Genomic DNA, 16,615 nt, shown 5'->3' on the forward strand with positions numbered 1-16,615 from the left:
ATTCCCCATCCAGCACCCAGAGGGATTTCTTCAACACATAGATAGAATCGGCCACCCCTCTTCCCCCCATTTAATACTCTCTTGTGACTTCCTGTGGCCTCAGGGGAAAACACACACACACACACACACACACACAAGTCTCCTGGTGTGACCCTTGCTCCCTCCGCAGACACACCTGCCTGACCCCTCCCACGCACGCTTGCCTTGTGTGTTCTCATCTGGAATGCTCTCACATACGCGCCCACAGCCTGGAAGCCTCAGCTCTGTGGCTGCCTACCACCGCCTTGCCTTCGGTTTTCCCAGCACACTCTCACTCTCTAATCCACCATAGCTGACTTGTGTTGGTTGATTCCACCACCCTCTGTCAGTTACCATGTCAGCTCCCTGCAAGCCAGGCTGTGTCTACCCCCAGGGCTGGGAAAAGCAGGTGCAAAACTCACCCCTGTTAAGGAGCCAGTGTTGTGGTGCAGTGGATTAAACTGGTACTTGCGATAACTGCGTCCAATCTTGGAGGGCCAGTTCATTCAAGTCTCAACTGCTCCACTTCCAATCCAGCTCCCTACTAATGCACCTGGGAAAGCAGTGGAAGATGGCCAAGTGCTTGGACCCCTGCCATCCATGTGGGAGACCAAGATGGAGTTCTTAGCTTTTAACTTGAGCCTGGCCCAGCCCCAGCCATTGTGGCCATCTGGAGAGTGAACAGCGGATGGAAGATTTTCTCTCTCTCTCTCTCTCTCTCTGTGTGTGTGTGTGTCTGTCTGTCTCTCTCTTTCTCTCTCTCTCTCTCTCTCTCTGTCTCCCTCTCTCTTTCTCTCTCTCTCTCTCCCTTTCAAATAAATACAATAAAGCTTTTTGAAAAACCCACCTGCGGAATTACCTGATGCTCTCTCTGACAGTCTTACCCATGTTGGAACCAACCTCCGCCCACCCCCCACCCCCTACCATCTCCTCTCCAGGTAAAATGCACCCAGCACATGCATGGGCCGTCTTCCATGTGCTCTAGACTCCCGTGCACCCGGTGCAGAGGTCAGGTTCTGCAGAGTCCGCGTGTGGGCTCAGCCCTGCACCTGCCAAGGGGGCAGGACAATGTGGCTTGAAACATGCAAAGGAACCCGCGGTCAGCAATAGTCGCTGAGTCCGGTAGAAAGCCTGGGTACCATTCAGATCTGGCCACTGCTGATTTGTGCATCTGCATTGCACCCTTCTCTCCAAGTCATTCCCAAAGGCTCACGAGATGGGGGGGCCTCCCAAATGGTGGGAGTCTGTGAGCCCCAGCTTTTCCAGCCAGAGCCTTGTCATCCCTGCTCCCCTGCACAGTGCCTGGGCCTCCCTGAATGGCCTCATTGGCTAAGACAACGCTGAAGGCTCCAAGGAAAACACCCCTCCCGAGGGCTGGGAACCAGAGGGAGCCTGTTGTCTAGGAATGAGCTCCTCGGGGAAGCCAAGAGGTGGAGGATGAAGCCCTGAGCCCCAGGCTCACGGTGAACGGGGCTGCCTTCTTCTCGGAGGGCTTCCAGGAGCTTCTGGCTGGCGCCCACCACCTACCTCTTCATCTTTCAAGTCGAGAGGTGAGCTAATTTCTTGGCTGAGTCGATGCAATTGAAAGTCGAGATGGCTTGGCAGCTGTCTCATTTGGAATCAGCGTAATCCATCATTCCAGAAAACGCGGTCCACAGCGGGACTCGTGACCTGGAAAATTGGGTTTTACGGTTTCAACAGCCAAGGGGTTGCGAGGGACCTGTTCACACCGCACCTTTGGATTCTTCTACCCAACTTAGAACTCACAGGTGAGTCCCTTCACGGAAAAGGCCCGGCTACCCCAGGAGCCCAGACTCAGGACCCACGCAAGCCTACAGTGAGTCACCCACAGGCCCCATGTCTCAGCTCCTAGGTGAGGGGGCCGCACGCCCCCTTCCTTCCCTGCCCTGTCCCCAGGCCCAGCACAGTGGGCTTGGCACAAGGCAGACGCTCAGCACTTGGGGAATTGCATGACTGAGGTACCTACCTCTGATTGGACACACCGTGCGTGTAAGTCACGTTCATCCTCGAAACGCCCAGACTTGCGCCTTGTTCCAGCCTTTGCCTTGTCTATGCTTCATAGCACCAAGCATCTTTGGATCCCTGTTTTTCCCTTTCTAAAATTTACTTATGTATTGGAAAGGCAGAGTTACAGAGAGGCAAGACAGAGAGAGACAGAGAGACAGAGACAGAGACATAGAGACATAGAGACAGAGAGAGGTATCTTTCATCTGCTGGGTCTCTCTCTAGATAGCCACAATGGCTGGGTGTGGGCCAGGCTGTGCAGCAGCCAGAACTTGAACCGGCACCCATATGGGCTGCCAGCACTGCAGGCAGCAGCTACGCCATAGCACCAGCCCCTGGATCCCTGTTTTGAAACCCTTCCCGGCCAGCGCTGCAGCTCACTAGGCTAATCCTCCGCCTTGCGGCGCTGGTACACCGGGTTCTAGTCCCGGTCGGGGCGCTGGATTCTGTCCTGGTTGCCCCTCTTCCAGGCCAGCTCTCTGCTGTGGCCAGGGAGTGCAGTGGAGGATGGCCCAAGTCCTTGGGCCCTGCACCCCATGGGAGACCAGGAGAAGCACCTGGCTCCTGCCTTCGGTGAACCAACGGCAAAAGGAAGACCTTTTTCTCTGTCTCTCTCTCTCACTATCCACTCTGCCTGTCAAAAAAAAAAAATTATAAGTAAAACCCTTCCCCCATTTAATCTGGGATACGCCAGTCCCAGTGCAGGAAAGCCCATAGCTGGGAAACAGAAGACGTTCAAGGGCCAAGAAGCTTGCAGAAACGATATTGCCAAGGTTTACGCTCAGAGGGTCAGAAGGGGAATGCGTAACTTACACTTTCATTGCTCTAAAACCACCAGGAAAAAATGCTGACGTTGAACCCTGATATTAAAAGTTCTCCCTTTTTGTTTCTCTTAAGTCATCCTTGAACAGAACACTAATCATTGGGTAAAATTTCCATTTTGGGGGGCTGACGCTGTGGCATAGAGGGTTAAGCTGCTGCCTGCAGTGCCAGCATCCCATGTGGGCACTGGTTCAAGTCCCGGCTGCTCCACTTCCAATCCAGCTCTCTGCTGTGGCCTGGGAAAGCAGTAGAAGATGGCCCAAGTCCTTGGGCCCCTGCACCTGTGTAGGAGACCTGGAAGAAGCTCCTGGCTCCTGGCTTTAGACCAGCCTAGCTCCAGCTGTTGTAGCCATTTGGGGAGTGAACCAGCGGATGGAAGACCTCTGTGTGTGTGTGTGTGTGTCTCTTCCTCTGTGTGTGTGTGTGTGTGTGTCTCTTCCTCTGTGTGTGTGTGTGTGTGTAACTCTGTCTTTCAAATAAATAAATAAATCTTTAAGTGGGGGGCAGATCCAAGAAAATCACCTTCCTTCTACACCAGACACAACGAACAAAATTGCACTGCCTCATAATTGGTTTACATAAATTGAGTCCATTTTTTTTTAATGATTCAAGATGCTACAGGAATAGCATGGTCATCCACGGATTTGAGGAAGTACAGATTTTATGGAAACACAACATAAATGAAACCTCATTCCATGTTTTTATTAACCACATGTCCATGTCCTAGAAGAAAACATTACTTGTCAGATGATGTCTTCACAAGAAATGTTCCTGGGGATACAATGTTACACATTGTCTTTAAAGAAAAACAGAGGGGATCAGTGTTGTGGCATAGCAGGAAAAGCCACCACCTGGAACACCAGCCTCCTTTATGGTCACCAGTTCAAGTCCCGGCCACCTTGCTTCCAATCCAGCTCCCTGCTGGTGCACCTGGGAAAGCAGCAGAAGATGGCCCAAGTGCTTGAGCCCCTGCACCCACATGGGGAAACCTGGATGGAGTTCCAGGCTCCTGGCTTCAGCCTGACCCAGCCCTGGCTGTTGCAGGCATTTGGAAAGTGAATCAGCAAATAGAAGATTCTCTCTCTCTGTCTCTCTGCCTCTCCTTCCCTCTCTGTAATTCTGCCTTTCAAATAATTAAATGCATTTTTTTAAATGAAAGAGAAGACACATTATCATTAAATGGCACAAAAAACAACCATCTCCTTGGTAGCCTGGAAACCAAGGGGCGATGGCCATGGCTATCTTCTTGGTGACAACGCTCCGAGGGTGAGGACAGGGTTGAAATAGAGGCCGGGCTCTGCCTCCAAATGCAAAAGGAGCTGCCCCTGACCTCCCACTGTGGTCCGGGGAGAGGAAGCTCTGAGACCAGGGCCCCCTGGAACAAGGGCATGGCTTGGGTGTCCCCACTGCCTCCACACAGGACCGGGCAGTCTGCACCTTGCAGGAGCTTCCCAGAAGGGAAGTGCACGGGTTTGGCATGTATTGGGTGTGTTTGGTTGATTTAACTCAGCAAAATGAGAGTCCCGTTCCACCCTCCCCGCTCCTGGCCTGTCGCCACTGGACTCAAGTGTGAAAAGACGGGGCCACCCAGCCGCAGCCGAGCAAACGTGGGATCCCTGGACGTCCTCCTGCCGCTCCTGGTCGACCTTGAACCCCTGCTCTCTGCTCTGAGGCCAGCAGAGGAAGGGAGTGCACTTGAGTGGGAAGGCTGAGGGAGGGCATGGCGGGTCAGCACGTCTCCGGAGGCTCCCAGGCCGTGGACAGGCTCCAGGCTGCAGCGGCCGAGCTCTGCGCCGTGACCACAAGGCACGTTTGGTTTGCCATACACGGCAAGTGCTGCTTCCTTTGTTCTCCCTTGGGAATGAAAATGCACAATGATAGCCCATCGCAGGCACCTGTGATGGCTTCTGACTTCAGCAGCTCTGTCTGAGCCCTGGGCCCTGGAGGCGTGCGTAAGCAGTGCCCCCCGCCGGGAAAGGGGTGACCCACACAGTGCAAGTCAGGCTGCACCCACCTGAGGACTTGGACAGGTCCCTGAGGAAGGCCAGGTCCATGTGCCCACATCAGCCTCCTCCACCAGCATGTGTGTGCATGTGTGTGTACATATGTGTGTATGTGTGTGCATGTGCATGTGTCCATCCCTGAGTGTACATGTGCTTTCATGTGGGTGTGTGTACTTGCCTGAGTGTGCATGTGTACGCATGTTCATGTGTGCATGCATGCATGTGTGTGCATGTGTGTGCCTGTACTTTCATGTGGGTGCTTGTCTGTGTGTGCATGTTCATGTGTGTGCATGTGTGTGCATCTCCTTTCATGTGGCTGCATGCGTGTGTGCACAATGGCACCAATGGGAAAACAAACTCCGACTCTAGAGAAAAGACTTGCTTCACCGCACCAGGGTCTTTCCTCCCCGTGGCTGCGGCTGTGACACCGCAGTTAGCGAGGTGAGCTGGAATTTTCGCCAGCCCTGCCTTTGCAACTTTATCTCTTCACCCATCAGTCTGATACGTCCATCTTCCCAGGATGCACCTGTGTCTCTTCCAGGGCCAGGAAGGAGGAGATGGAGGAGATGCCACGATGGCCACGTGAAAGTTCAGCACATGGAAACTTCCCAGAAAGCTTCACACAGGCTGAGACCCCCACTCATGGGCTTATTAGAGGCCCCACCCCTGCCTCATGGAAGAACAGAGGAGGGGCCCTCTTCTGCAGCTGACCATGCGAGGGGACCCTGCTCGGGCTATCGGGCCCACTCACAATGGCCCACGCTCACTCATGAGTGTGCGTTCCCTCTCTCACTTTTCAATCAGCCCTGCACTGTGCACCGTGCAATGCCTCGGCTGAGAATTCTGGTCCCCGTTGGGCCCCAGGCCCACATCAGCTGGACGGACTGACTGCCAGGGTGTCTGGTTCTCACCCGACGGTGCAGGTGGAGCAAGCCAGCCAGGACTCTCCCTGGCACCGCCTGGGAGCAAAAGTGCTAAAACCACCAGGCTACAGGGAGCACTGGGGCAGGTGTCTGGCCGAGCAGTTCAGACGCCAGGACCGATGCTTGCATCCCTCCTGGAAGTGCTTGAGATCAAGTCCCGGCTCCAGCTTCCTGTTAATGCAGACCCCGGGAGGCAACGGTGATGGCTCAAGCAGCTGGGTCCCTGCCAGCCATGTGGGAGACTTGGATTTGTCGCTCCCCCTCTTCGTGGAGGAGCAACACAGGACCCTGCGCTGTTCTTTCGTCTGCTCGGCCCTCCCCGGGTTTGCTGCTGGTTCTTCCCGGGTTGGCTACTATCCCTTCCACCTCCGTGGAAGGGCGGTTCCCCCTGGCCGCTTTCCCCACTTCCGCAGGGGAGCGGCACACCGCCGGCCGGCTCTCTCGGGGGCTGCACAGGTGTTCCCCTTAGGTGTTCCCCTTAGGTGTTCCTTCAGCTAGATGTTCCCCTTAGATGTTCCTGGTGCATGCCGTCTCTCTCCCCCTTTATAGTCCTCCTCCACCAATCCCAACTTGGCTGCCCACACGCCGAGTACGCTGCTCTCCTCCAATCAGGAGCAAGTCCTACAGTTTATTGGCTGAACTGGAGGCAGCTGTGCGGAAGCTGTTTACTTCTCTCCCAGCGCCATATTGCGGGAGAGCAGATGCATAGAATAAGTCTTAATTCCAGTAACTTAGTCCAGTCCGGATTGCTCCCCACAGGATTGAGTTTCCAGCTCCTGGCTTTGGCTTGGCCCAGACCTGGACAGTAGTGAACCAACTGGTGGAGATCTCTATCTATCTATCTATCTAGCTCTAGCTCTCAGATAAATAAGACACAGATGAAAGCCTCCATGAGGGTCAGAAATCCTCACAAACCATCACCACACAGCAGAGAAGAAGCTCAAGAGTTAAAGCAGGACAGAGGCAGGGCTGCCCCCAAACCAAGGAAAGCAGAATGTCTGGGGGAAAAGGGGGCACCCGGCTTCAGTGTTTAGAAAGCCCTGCACCAGGCCTTAAAGAGACAGCAGTCTGCTGCTCTGGTCACTGGCCTGCCTGCCGCTCCGTGCACCCAGGCAAGGTGTCTTCGCCTGCACACGTGTCACCAGGCCACACCTGGTCTAGCGAGTGGTGCTGGGGTTTGACCTGGCCCACGTCACCTGTGAGGATCATAAAAGACCCCAGCGCTCTGTACGCCAGGATCTGCACTGGCGGATTCCACAAAGCTTCCCGGGAGTGGGAGGAGGGGAATTCTGCTGCCCATAGTGTTAGCCCCCCACCCACCCCGAAGAGCACACCAGGAGGTAGAGCCAGCAGAAATAACCACTCCCACCCATGCCAGTGGCTGACACAGCGTCCATGGACCCCGCCTTAAGCTAAAAATAGCATGATGTGAAAATACATTTTTTAATTTATGTATTTGAAAGGCAGGCAGAGACGGGGAGACTGTAAGATGTCTTTCAACCACTTGTTCACTTCCCTAAAAGCCCCCATTTGCCCAGGGCTGGGCCAGGCCAAAGCTGGAAGCCAGGAAATCAACCCAGGGCTCCCACTAGGGGGCAGCAGACCGGGTGGCTGAGCCCTTATCTGGCGCCTCCCAGGGTGTGCAATAGCAGGAGGCCAGAATCAGGAGTGGAGCTGGGATTCCAATCCAGGCGTTCTGATATGGGATGCAGGTGTCTTAACCGCTGCTCCAACGTCCTCCAAAGTGTATTTAATATCCCTAGGGTAGGAAGTATCATTATGCTTTTAAAACTGTGTGTATGGGCCGGCGCCGCAGCTCAATAGGCTAATCCTCCACCTAGCGGCACTGGCACACCGGGTTCTAGTCCTGGTCAGGGCGCCGGATTCTGTCCCAGTTGCCCCTCTTCCAGGCCAGCTCTCTGCTGTGGCCAGGGAGTGCAGTGGAGGATGGCCCAGGTGCTTGGGCCCTGCACCCTGTGGGAGACCAGGAGAAGCACCTGGCTCCTGCCATCGGATCAGCACGGTGCGCCGGCCGCGGCGGCCATTGGAGGGTGAACCAACGGCAAAGGAAGACCTTTCTCTCTGTCTCTCTCTCACTATCCACTCTGCCTGTCAAAAAAAAAAAAAAAAGAAAAACTGTATGTATGAGGGGCCAGCGCCGTGGCATAATGGGTAAAGCCTTCGCTTGCCGTGCCGGCATCCCATATGGTGTCGGTTCGAGTCCCAGCTGTTCCTCTTCCAACCCAGCTCTCTAATATGGCCTGGGAGAGCAGTAGAAGATGACCCAAGTGCTTGGGCCCCTACACCCACAAGGGAGACCCAGAAGAAGCTCCTGGCTCCTGCCTTCAGATCGGCGCAGCTCTGGCCGTTGCAGCCAACTGGGGAGTGAACCAGCAGATGGAAGACCTCTCTCTGTCTCCTCTCTGCCTCTGCCTCTCTGTAACTCTGCCTTTCAAATAAATAAACAAATCTTAAAAAAAAAAAACTGTATATATGAGATACATGAAACTTTTTCCCTTTTTATAAATAAATTTAATTAAAAAAAAAAAAAACTCTAACCTACCAATCCTCTTGCATTGATAGCCCAGTCGGCCTTAAACATCCTGAAAATACTGACATTAACCTGCAGTCAGGCAAGATCACCTAACACAATGTGGCCGCCGCCCTCCCCATGCCTGAGACACCGCCAGGCTTCCTTCAGTCCCAGGATGCAGCTGCCATGCCCGGGGACTTGGGGACTGCTCACCTCTGGCCAGACGGGCCCAACTCCACATCAGGGGCTGCCTGTGCCCGCCTGCCTGTTAAATCTGTGCACCTGTTCAGTCCCCCGTCCCTTCCCTCTGGGGTGCTCCACGCTGGCCACCTGCAGCCCCTGACTTGAAAGTTGAGTTGAAAAAAAAAAAAGCCAGCGCCGCGGCTCACTAGGCTAATCCTCCGCCTTGCAATGCTGGCACACCGGGTTCTAGTCCCAGTCGGGGCGCCGGATTCTGTCCCGGTTGCCCCTCTTCCAGGCCAGCTCTCTGCTGTGGCCAGGGAGTACAGTGGAGGATGGCCCAAGTGCTTGGGCCCTGCACCCCATGGGAGACCAGGAGAAGTACCTGGCTCCTGCCATCGATCGGATCAGCGCGGTGTGCTGGCCGCGGCGGCCATTGGAGGGTGAACCAACGGCAAAGGAAGACCTCTCTCTCTCTCTCTCTCTCTCTCACTATCCACTCTGCCTGTCAAAAAGAAAAAAGAAAGTTGAGTTGAGGGTCCGCTCCGGAGGCCAGGGCGAGATTCAGGGCTGGTGGGGTAGAGAGGATGTAAGCAACCCCTCCTCCATCTCCTTATGCATTTTCATGGCCATTCAAGTGGTGATGGCCTGCAGAGAGGAGGTCAGGTGCGGCTTCTTCCACTGCCCGCAGGAGTGGGGCCAGGGGAGAGTCTGAGCCTGGGTGAGCGGCAAGAGGACCCCAAGCTGCAGCCGACTGGCCGGAAGGAGTCAGGCTGCAGGACCAGCCCGCGAGGAAGCCACAGAGACGGACGGAAGGGTGGCAGGGAGCCCGGAACTGGCTCACTGGAGACGCAGGAACCCTGCTGCCATTCCTGGCGCTGCTGGAATTCCTCTGGGGGACCCCTGTTGTCCACACAAGGCTTCCTCTGGGTGACCCGGGCAGCGGGGTGAGTCATTCCCTTCTTGGTCTGACCTGGTCCCTGCCTCAGCTTTGTAAGGGACAGAAAACGGCAGCCAAATTAGGAGACTCTCGAGATGTGGGAACCCCGAGACTTGCCGGCCTCTGGTCCAATGTCCTCAGATTGTCCCCTGATTGGGAATGATACCCACATCATCGCGGGAGCCCCTGTGAAGTCACGACTTGGGAGGGGCTGCCCAGGGAGCCCCATGCACCAGCAGCAAGCATACTGCTACCCTTTGGGACTCGGGCCCACCTGCTCAGAGGAGCTCACCACTTAGCCAAGGTCTGGTGGCCCAGCGACTTCACCAGGCCAAAAAGGGGCAGGACAGTGAGACCAGCGGCCAGCCCAAGAGCTCGGGGCTGTGTTGACATCAGCATCAGCAGAGTGGGGCAGGGGCCAAACCGGGGAGCGCTGGGGGCCAGGGAAGGATGCTGTCTTTGTTCCAGAAAAAGGAAGGGGGAAAAAATGGAAGGTGTTGAACTCCTGATGTTCAGGCAGGGCAGAGGCGAGATGCGGCGTTGAGAAATGACACCAGGAGTTAGGACGCCTGCATCCCACATGAGAAGTATCTGGGCTCACTCCTCTTCTTTTTAAAAAAAAAATGTATTTATTTATTTATTTGAATGTCAGAGTTACACAGAGAGAAGGAGAGGCAGAGAGAGAGAGAGGTCTTCCATCCACTGGTTCACTCCCCAGTTGGCCACATGGTAGGAGCTGTGCCGATCCGAAGCCAGGAGCCAGGAGCTTCTTCCAGGTCTCCCATGCAGGTGCAGGGGCCCAAGGACTTGGACCATCTTCCACTGCTTTCCCAGGCCACAGCAGAGAGCTGGATCGGAAGTGGAGCAGCCAGGACTCGAACCGGCACCCGTATGGGATGCTGGCACTGCAGGCAGAGGCTTTACCTGCTACACCACAGCGCCGGTACCACAGCTCTGCTTCTGACTCCAGCTTCTTCCTGCTGTGAGCAATGATGGCAACAGCGATGGGGCCTCTGCCACCCATGCGGGAGACATGAGTTGAGTTCCTGGCTCTCGGCTTCAGCCTGGTCCAGCCCCTCCCTGCCTGCCTTGGCAGCCAGTTGGGAAATGAATGAGTGAACAGCAGACTGCAATCTCTCTCTCTCTCTCTCTCTCTCTCTCTCTCTCTCTCAAATTCAACAAGAGAAGAAGCAAAAGGCAACACTGGCCAGACAGAGCGAGGACTGCCAGTAACAGGAGCTGCGGCAGAGAGGCACGGAGACCACCTCTGCGCTCGGGCGGGAGCCACTGTGGATGAAGGCGTGAGCATCTGAGAACCCCAGTATCAGCTGGGACAGAGGGTGCTCGGGGTGACAGAGGGTGCTCGGGGTGACAGAGGGGACACTGTCGCCACAGGCCGTACTCTAACAGGAGGGACATGGTAACAAGCGGTGACTTGAAGCTCAAAACCCTTGTTGAGACCAAGGTGCCATCTACATGTAGCTTCTGGAAGGTCACCGGCCTTCTAGAACATTCTAGAAGGAGATCGCAACAGCTGGGCAAGCTGCACACACACAGGAGCTCCCCGTCTCTACACAGTCCTGAATGAGGGTATGCATGGGAGGAAAGAACACCCCAGGAGACAGCCTGCTGGGACGTCACGGTTTACTGGCTGCAGACCTGTGCGCACTCCTGAGGCAGGGAGGAGCAAGCAGGGACCAGCTCCGGGGAGAGAGACCATTCCTGCGGCTGGACTGGGAGATGAGCCTGAAGCTGCGGATTCTGCTGCGTGAACCCCACGGCTGCACTCCCTTGGCGAGGGAGGGGAGGAAACAGAGCCAGGATTTCCCTTAGCTGGGCAGTGCTCCGGCTGGTCTGGCCAGGAATGCGGAGGCACCACACAGGCAGCAGTGGCTGCAGGGATTGGGCAGTGGAGGACCATCGATCGCTGAGTCAGGCATAACTGCACAGAGACAGAGGGGGAACCGCTGGACTTGCTGGTCAAATGGGCCCTGCTGAGGGGAAGGCACAGCCCACGGAGGGCCAGGTGAGAAGGAGGGGCAGGTGCTGCTGTGCCCGGCCAGGGCTGGAGAGCCAGGAACCCCGTGGTGAGCACTGCTGTTCACGATGCTGGTTTCAGACGCTACCGGAACGCCCTGCAGAGATGTTGGTGGCCAGGGCGGCTCGCAGACATGGTGCTTGGGAGGAGTGAGGGCAGGGGACTCACGGGGTCCCCCAGAGGAAGTGCATAGAAGGCACGGGGTGGATGGGGGGGATGGGAGGGGAGAGCCCGGGAGGAGGAGGCAGGTGGCAGAGTTGTCAGGAGAGACGGGGACAGGGACACGTGATGGACAGGAGCGGCTGCCTGGCAGGAGGGAGAAGATGGAGGCTCTGTGGGATCCAGGGGATGCAGGGGACACAGGAGTCAGAGGATGAGGCTCCTGCCAGTGCCCTGGGTTTAGATGGCAAGGTTCCTCCCCACGGAGCAGCCGAAGGGAAGAGCTGGAGACGGGTGAGGGGCTCAGAGAGGAAGCAGCAGGTGTGTGAGCATCTGAGGATGCGGGAGCCGCGGAGGGGCTCAAGGTGGGGCCCGGGGGGCTGTGCCATTGTCTCCTTTTGCCCTGTAGCGTGTGTGTCCCAAGCTTTACTGAAGTATAATTGGCAAATCAACATTGTGTAGCAGGTGTAGTGCCTGAGGCTTCGCTGGACTGTCCATATACAGTGTCAGATGATGACTATAATGATGCTAATTAACATATCCCTCACCTCATGTGTTTTTGTATGCTGTCTACAGTCCCAGCAAAATTCAAGAACTCAGTAAATATAATAGTATATTTTTTAAAAAAAACTTTATTTATTTGACAGACAGAGAGATAAGGCAGATAGGAAAGAGAGAGAGCATTCTCACTCACTGGTCCTGTCTCCAAATGCCCACAGACAGCTGGGGCTGGGGCTGGGCCAGGGCCAAAGCCAGGAGCAGGGACTCCGACAGGTCTCCCATGTGGGTTGTAAGAGCCTGGTTACTGGGGTCAAGGTCGGCATTGGCGGGAAGCTGGGGTCAGGAGCCAGCGTCGGGAACGGAACTTAGGCACTGTGATGTGGATGTGTGTATCTCCCCCGATGGGCTAAGCACTTCCTTCCGAATTACACACTGTAGTACCCATGCTGTTTATTAGGTATCCAAAACTGTCTCATCTGATCACTGGACATTTCCAATAGTGCTTTTCAATAAAGAAGATTTGAATACAAAAAAAAAAAAAATAGACATGGTCGATGGATACATCGTAGCAGTCACCCAGCATGGACACCAGTAGACACACATTTTCCATCTCTCAAGGTAGTGAACTCAACCAGCTCTGCAGATAGGCCACTGGGGATTAAAGGGTGCTCCAGGTCATAGGAAAGGTTTTTTTTTCCTTTTTTATCAATTTTTATTTCTTTTCATTTTATCTGAAACAGAGAGACAGACAGAGACTGGAGACCTTCCATTTGATGATCCACACCCCAGATCCCCACAGTGATGCTTGTAGGGGCCAGGAACTCAGTTCAGGTCTCCCACCCAAGTCCTAGAGCCTCCACCTGCAGCCGCACAGGGTGTGCTTTGGTGGGAAGCTGGGTGAGAAGCAGAGACAGGTCCCAAACCCGTGCACCACTCACTTCCAAGAGGCACGGTGACCACGGCGCCAAATGGCACTTTCTCTTTCAGCCCGCCACTGCGGCAGTGGCACACACCCTGGCCTCCGCCAGGGCACACCTGCATGCCTTCTGGGTCTCCTCGCTTCCCCACGGCATCACCCATCTCCTCCTCTGGTGCCGCAGGTGCCCTGGAGGCCTCTGTGCCCTGAGACACTGCCAGGTCTCCCAGGGCTCCAGGGGGCTGCTCGGGACCAGCCTTTGTGTGAGAGCGGCAGACAAACTCCGCAGCTGCTCCGTGAGGTCTTGGCGAGTTCTTCCAACGTGACAAAGGGGAAGGAGAGGCCAAAGGCGCCACATCCAAGGTCCGAAAAGGAAGCGAAGCCGAGTCACATGTCTCACACATGGCTGCTACATGCAGAACGGGAGCACACCCAGGCCATCAGCACCCACACACAAGCCCCACAGTCCCACCTGCGTAAGCCCATCACACCGACCAGGGAGGCAGAGTCCCTCCACCCCCAGGCCAGAAGTGGCAGGAGGAAGTTGGCCGAGAGAGAGAGAGAGAGAGAGAGAGAGAGAGAGAGAGAGAGAGAGAACAAGGTCCACCAGACACAGCCCTGCTCATGCGAGCCCAACGGACAGTGACACATACCAATGTCACCTTGTACACCAGCTGACCCCTGAAATGGACAAGTCGCAGGGGCGAGAGTGGACAGGCAAGGCTCCAGCTGACCCTGTTGGGGAGGGCAGGGACAGGTGAGGAGTGCCCTGGGCCCGAGGCCTCTGCCTGGGAAACCTACTCCACTTGCCCACCTCCCTCTGCACCTGGGAGCTGGGCAAGGTGCAGTGAGTGATCCTCGCCGTCCCTCTGACTGGGCAGGCTCTGAATCCAAGTCACTTAGCGAAGCGGCCATGGGTTCCAGGCAGCATCACTCATTACAGGTGTTCCTGTCTCAGCGATTCACAGGGTGTGCTGAAATAAGCAAAGTCCAGGGCCGGCGCTGTGGTGCAGCAGGTTAAGCTGGCCCCCTGCAACGCCAACATCCCATGTGGGCACTGGTTCGAGTCCCGGCTGCTCCACTTCTGATCCAGCTCCCTACTAATGCACCAGGGAAAGCAGCAGAAGATGGCCCAAGTGCTTGGGCCCCTGCACCCATGTGGGAGACCCAGATAAAGCTTCCTGGCTCCTGGCTGCAGCCATTTGGAGAGGAAACCAGAAGATGGAAGATATCTCTCTCCTTTTCTCTGTAATTCTGCCTTTCAGATAAATAATCTTTAAAAAAAATAAGAAGCATAGTGCATCAACAGCCGTGACTCAGAGCGAGCCAGGATTCCAAGGGGAAAGACAAAGGCACAGAGGCCGAGTCTGGACCCTACGCGATGCCAGTTCTGAGTCCCAGGACCACGCCTGTGACCAGGAGCACATGGTGCTATCCCCAGGCTGGGCAGTAATCAGAACCGCCCAGAACCTGGGGCAGGTGAAATCATTCCGCCCACTGCTTAGGCAGCCAGGCCTCACCTGCACCAACAGCACACTGACACAGCGGCCAGCCCCAGCTTGCCCTGCACGACCCCCAAAAGTCCAGTGGGTGGGAACACCCTTCCACCCAGCACTGGCTCCGTCCCAGGCCTCCAGATTTTTTTTTTTTTGTAAGCAAAAACAATGACAATTTTCTGTCCCTTGTCATTTCCTAAGAACACTTACAGGACAAAGTCCATGCTGCAGTAAACAGCCTGGGAGCCAAAGATCTCTGGCTCCAGCAAGCATGGGAGGCGTGATTCATCGGGTGAAAATCTCCCTCGACAGAGAGGGAGAGCCAGGTTACACCGAGGCCCGCTCACAGCCGCCTTCCTGCAGCAAACAAAAGCCCGGGCCGGCCCCACCCGCCGGGCCAGGCGAGGGAGAGCTCCTCCACCACGCTCACGTGTGGCTCGCACACGACTCTCCCACGTGGGGCCTTTGGGGGCCTTCGGACGATGGTGGTGGTGGTGGTGACGCCGTGTGGATGCCCCGAACGCCCAAGCTGAGGCTTCTCTGAAGTGCAATATGATCATGGCGGAGCAGCAGGGCCAGGCCTGGGTCCCTCCAAGACAGGCAGCAGAGGAACAGGTGACATAGGGACAGGGATGTTGGCAGCAGTGGGCCTTCCGAGCTCAGCCATTATGGCCACTCCTCGGTATCCATGGAGAATCGGATCCTGGAAGCCCCTTCAGATTCTAAAATCCACAAATGCACCATGCGTAGCACGTACGTACGTACGGCCTGCACACTTGCTTCCATCCGTCTCTGGGTGACGCAGAATACCTGACCACACAAACGCTGTGCGTAGCTGTGCTGTGCTGTGTAGGGAATCCTAGCATGAAAACACCTGCACGTGTTCAGTGCCGATGCAAGTTGCTCGCATGTGTTTCCCACCCGCAGTTGGTCGAATCCACGGATGCAGAACTCGACAACACAGAGCAAGGCCGTGACGAGTAGGTGGGGTCTAAAGAAACCAACCTTGTCTTGCCGGATCGTGTCAGCCAGGACCACCCTCCCCGACTATCCCACCCAAAACTGCAAGCCACAGCCTTCCAGGGTCCAAGAAGCCCCCTCAGCTGCTCTTCCCCTCTCTGCCTCCTCCGTAGTTCGAGGATTCTCTCCATTCCTCGTCAGCCGCCCCGCTGCTGCCCACCTGCCAGTTGGACTGAGCCCCAGCTCGGAGCTTGGACTTGCTGCTGACCTGCCCCACACACCTGGAGCAGTGCCTGGCACCTAGTAGGGGCTCACTACATTGGCTGTTCGCAGAAGGGAAGCCGCTGCGGCGGCTGGGTTTCCCGGCCAACTTGGACTAGAACCGGCCCAGCTGGTGGTCCACGCCATCCCCTTCCCCCTCATTGCTGGCTAATTGCTCCGCTCCGCTCTCCCCGCGTCGGCACAGACACGGCGCTCCCCTCCCCCTGATTGGAACCAGATGGGGCCCCGCCTGGAACACGGCTGAGCACTGACTTCAGCAAAGTGAATTACCAAAACGCAGTCGTTACCATCTATCTTCATCTCAGTGACACCCCTGGCAAACCAGGACTGCAAAGGCCAGGACTGGAAAGGCGACTGTGGATTTACAGACCTCTCAGCTCTGCCCGCAGGACCCGAAGCCCGCAGAACCATCATCTCTATTGAGCTATTACAACCGGACAGCAAGCGCGGCCGCCCACAGGTTTCCTCTTAATCCACCCATGGCCCAGCCGTGGGAGCTGTCGGATCCTTGAGAGCAGGATTTCTGACGGAGGAGAACCGCTAAGGTCAGCCCAACAAATTCCATCTGCTGCAACCACGCCAGCGGATCACAGCTACCTCTCCTTCCCGCGGTGCCAAGGCTCTGCACACGGAGCTCCCCCAGCAGTGCAGCACCCCCAAACACACACGCACACACACACGGCTGAGTCACACAGAGCAGCGGGCAAGCAGGACCCATAACTAACCTGGAGAGTCCAGACTCTAACCGGCGCTCCCAACCCTCCCACCCACCATGAAAATGCAAAAGGCTGGTGATGCCGACAGCTACAACTCCCGAAC

The 16,615-nt window shown here is 56.0% G+C and overlaps 1 long non-coding RNA gene across 7 annotated transcripts in view; it reads right to left on the reverse strand.

Annotated features, from left to right (window-relative positions):
* Nucleotides 1-372: 372 nt before the first annotated feature.
* Nucleotides 373-16,615, reverse strand: part of LOC103345535 (uncharacterized) — an 82,262-nt gene continuing 66,019 nt past the window's right edge. For 2 of the 7 annotated variants that reach the window (XR_016221856.1, XR_016221853.1), the window contains exons 4-6: nt 13,885-14,032; nt 13,712-13,793; nt 9,947-13,467 (exon numbers count right to left, since the gene is read on the reverse strand). This is a non-coding gene — a long non-coding RNA (uncharacterized LOC103345535). Of the gene's footprint in view, nt 572-1,545; nt 1,690-9,946; nt 13,468-13,711; nt 13,794-13,884; nt 14,033-14,764; nt 16,609-16,615 lie in introns of those variants that run through there. The other 5 variants (XR_016221855.1, XR_016221860.1, XR_016221858.1 and 2 more) reach the window with 5 other exon arrangements.

This window comes from Oryctolagus cuniculus, chromosome 15, assembly GCF_051225735.1.
Source record: "Oryctolagus cuniculus isolate XC-2025 breed Fujian yellow rabbit chromosome 15, ASM5122573v1, whole genome shotgun sequence".
NCBI lineage: Eukaryota > Metazoa > Chordata > Mammalia > Lagomorpha > Leporidae > Oryctolagus > Oryctolagus cuniculus.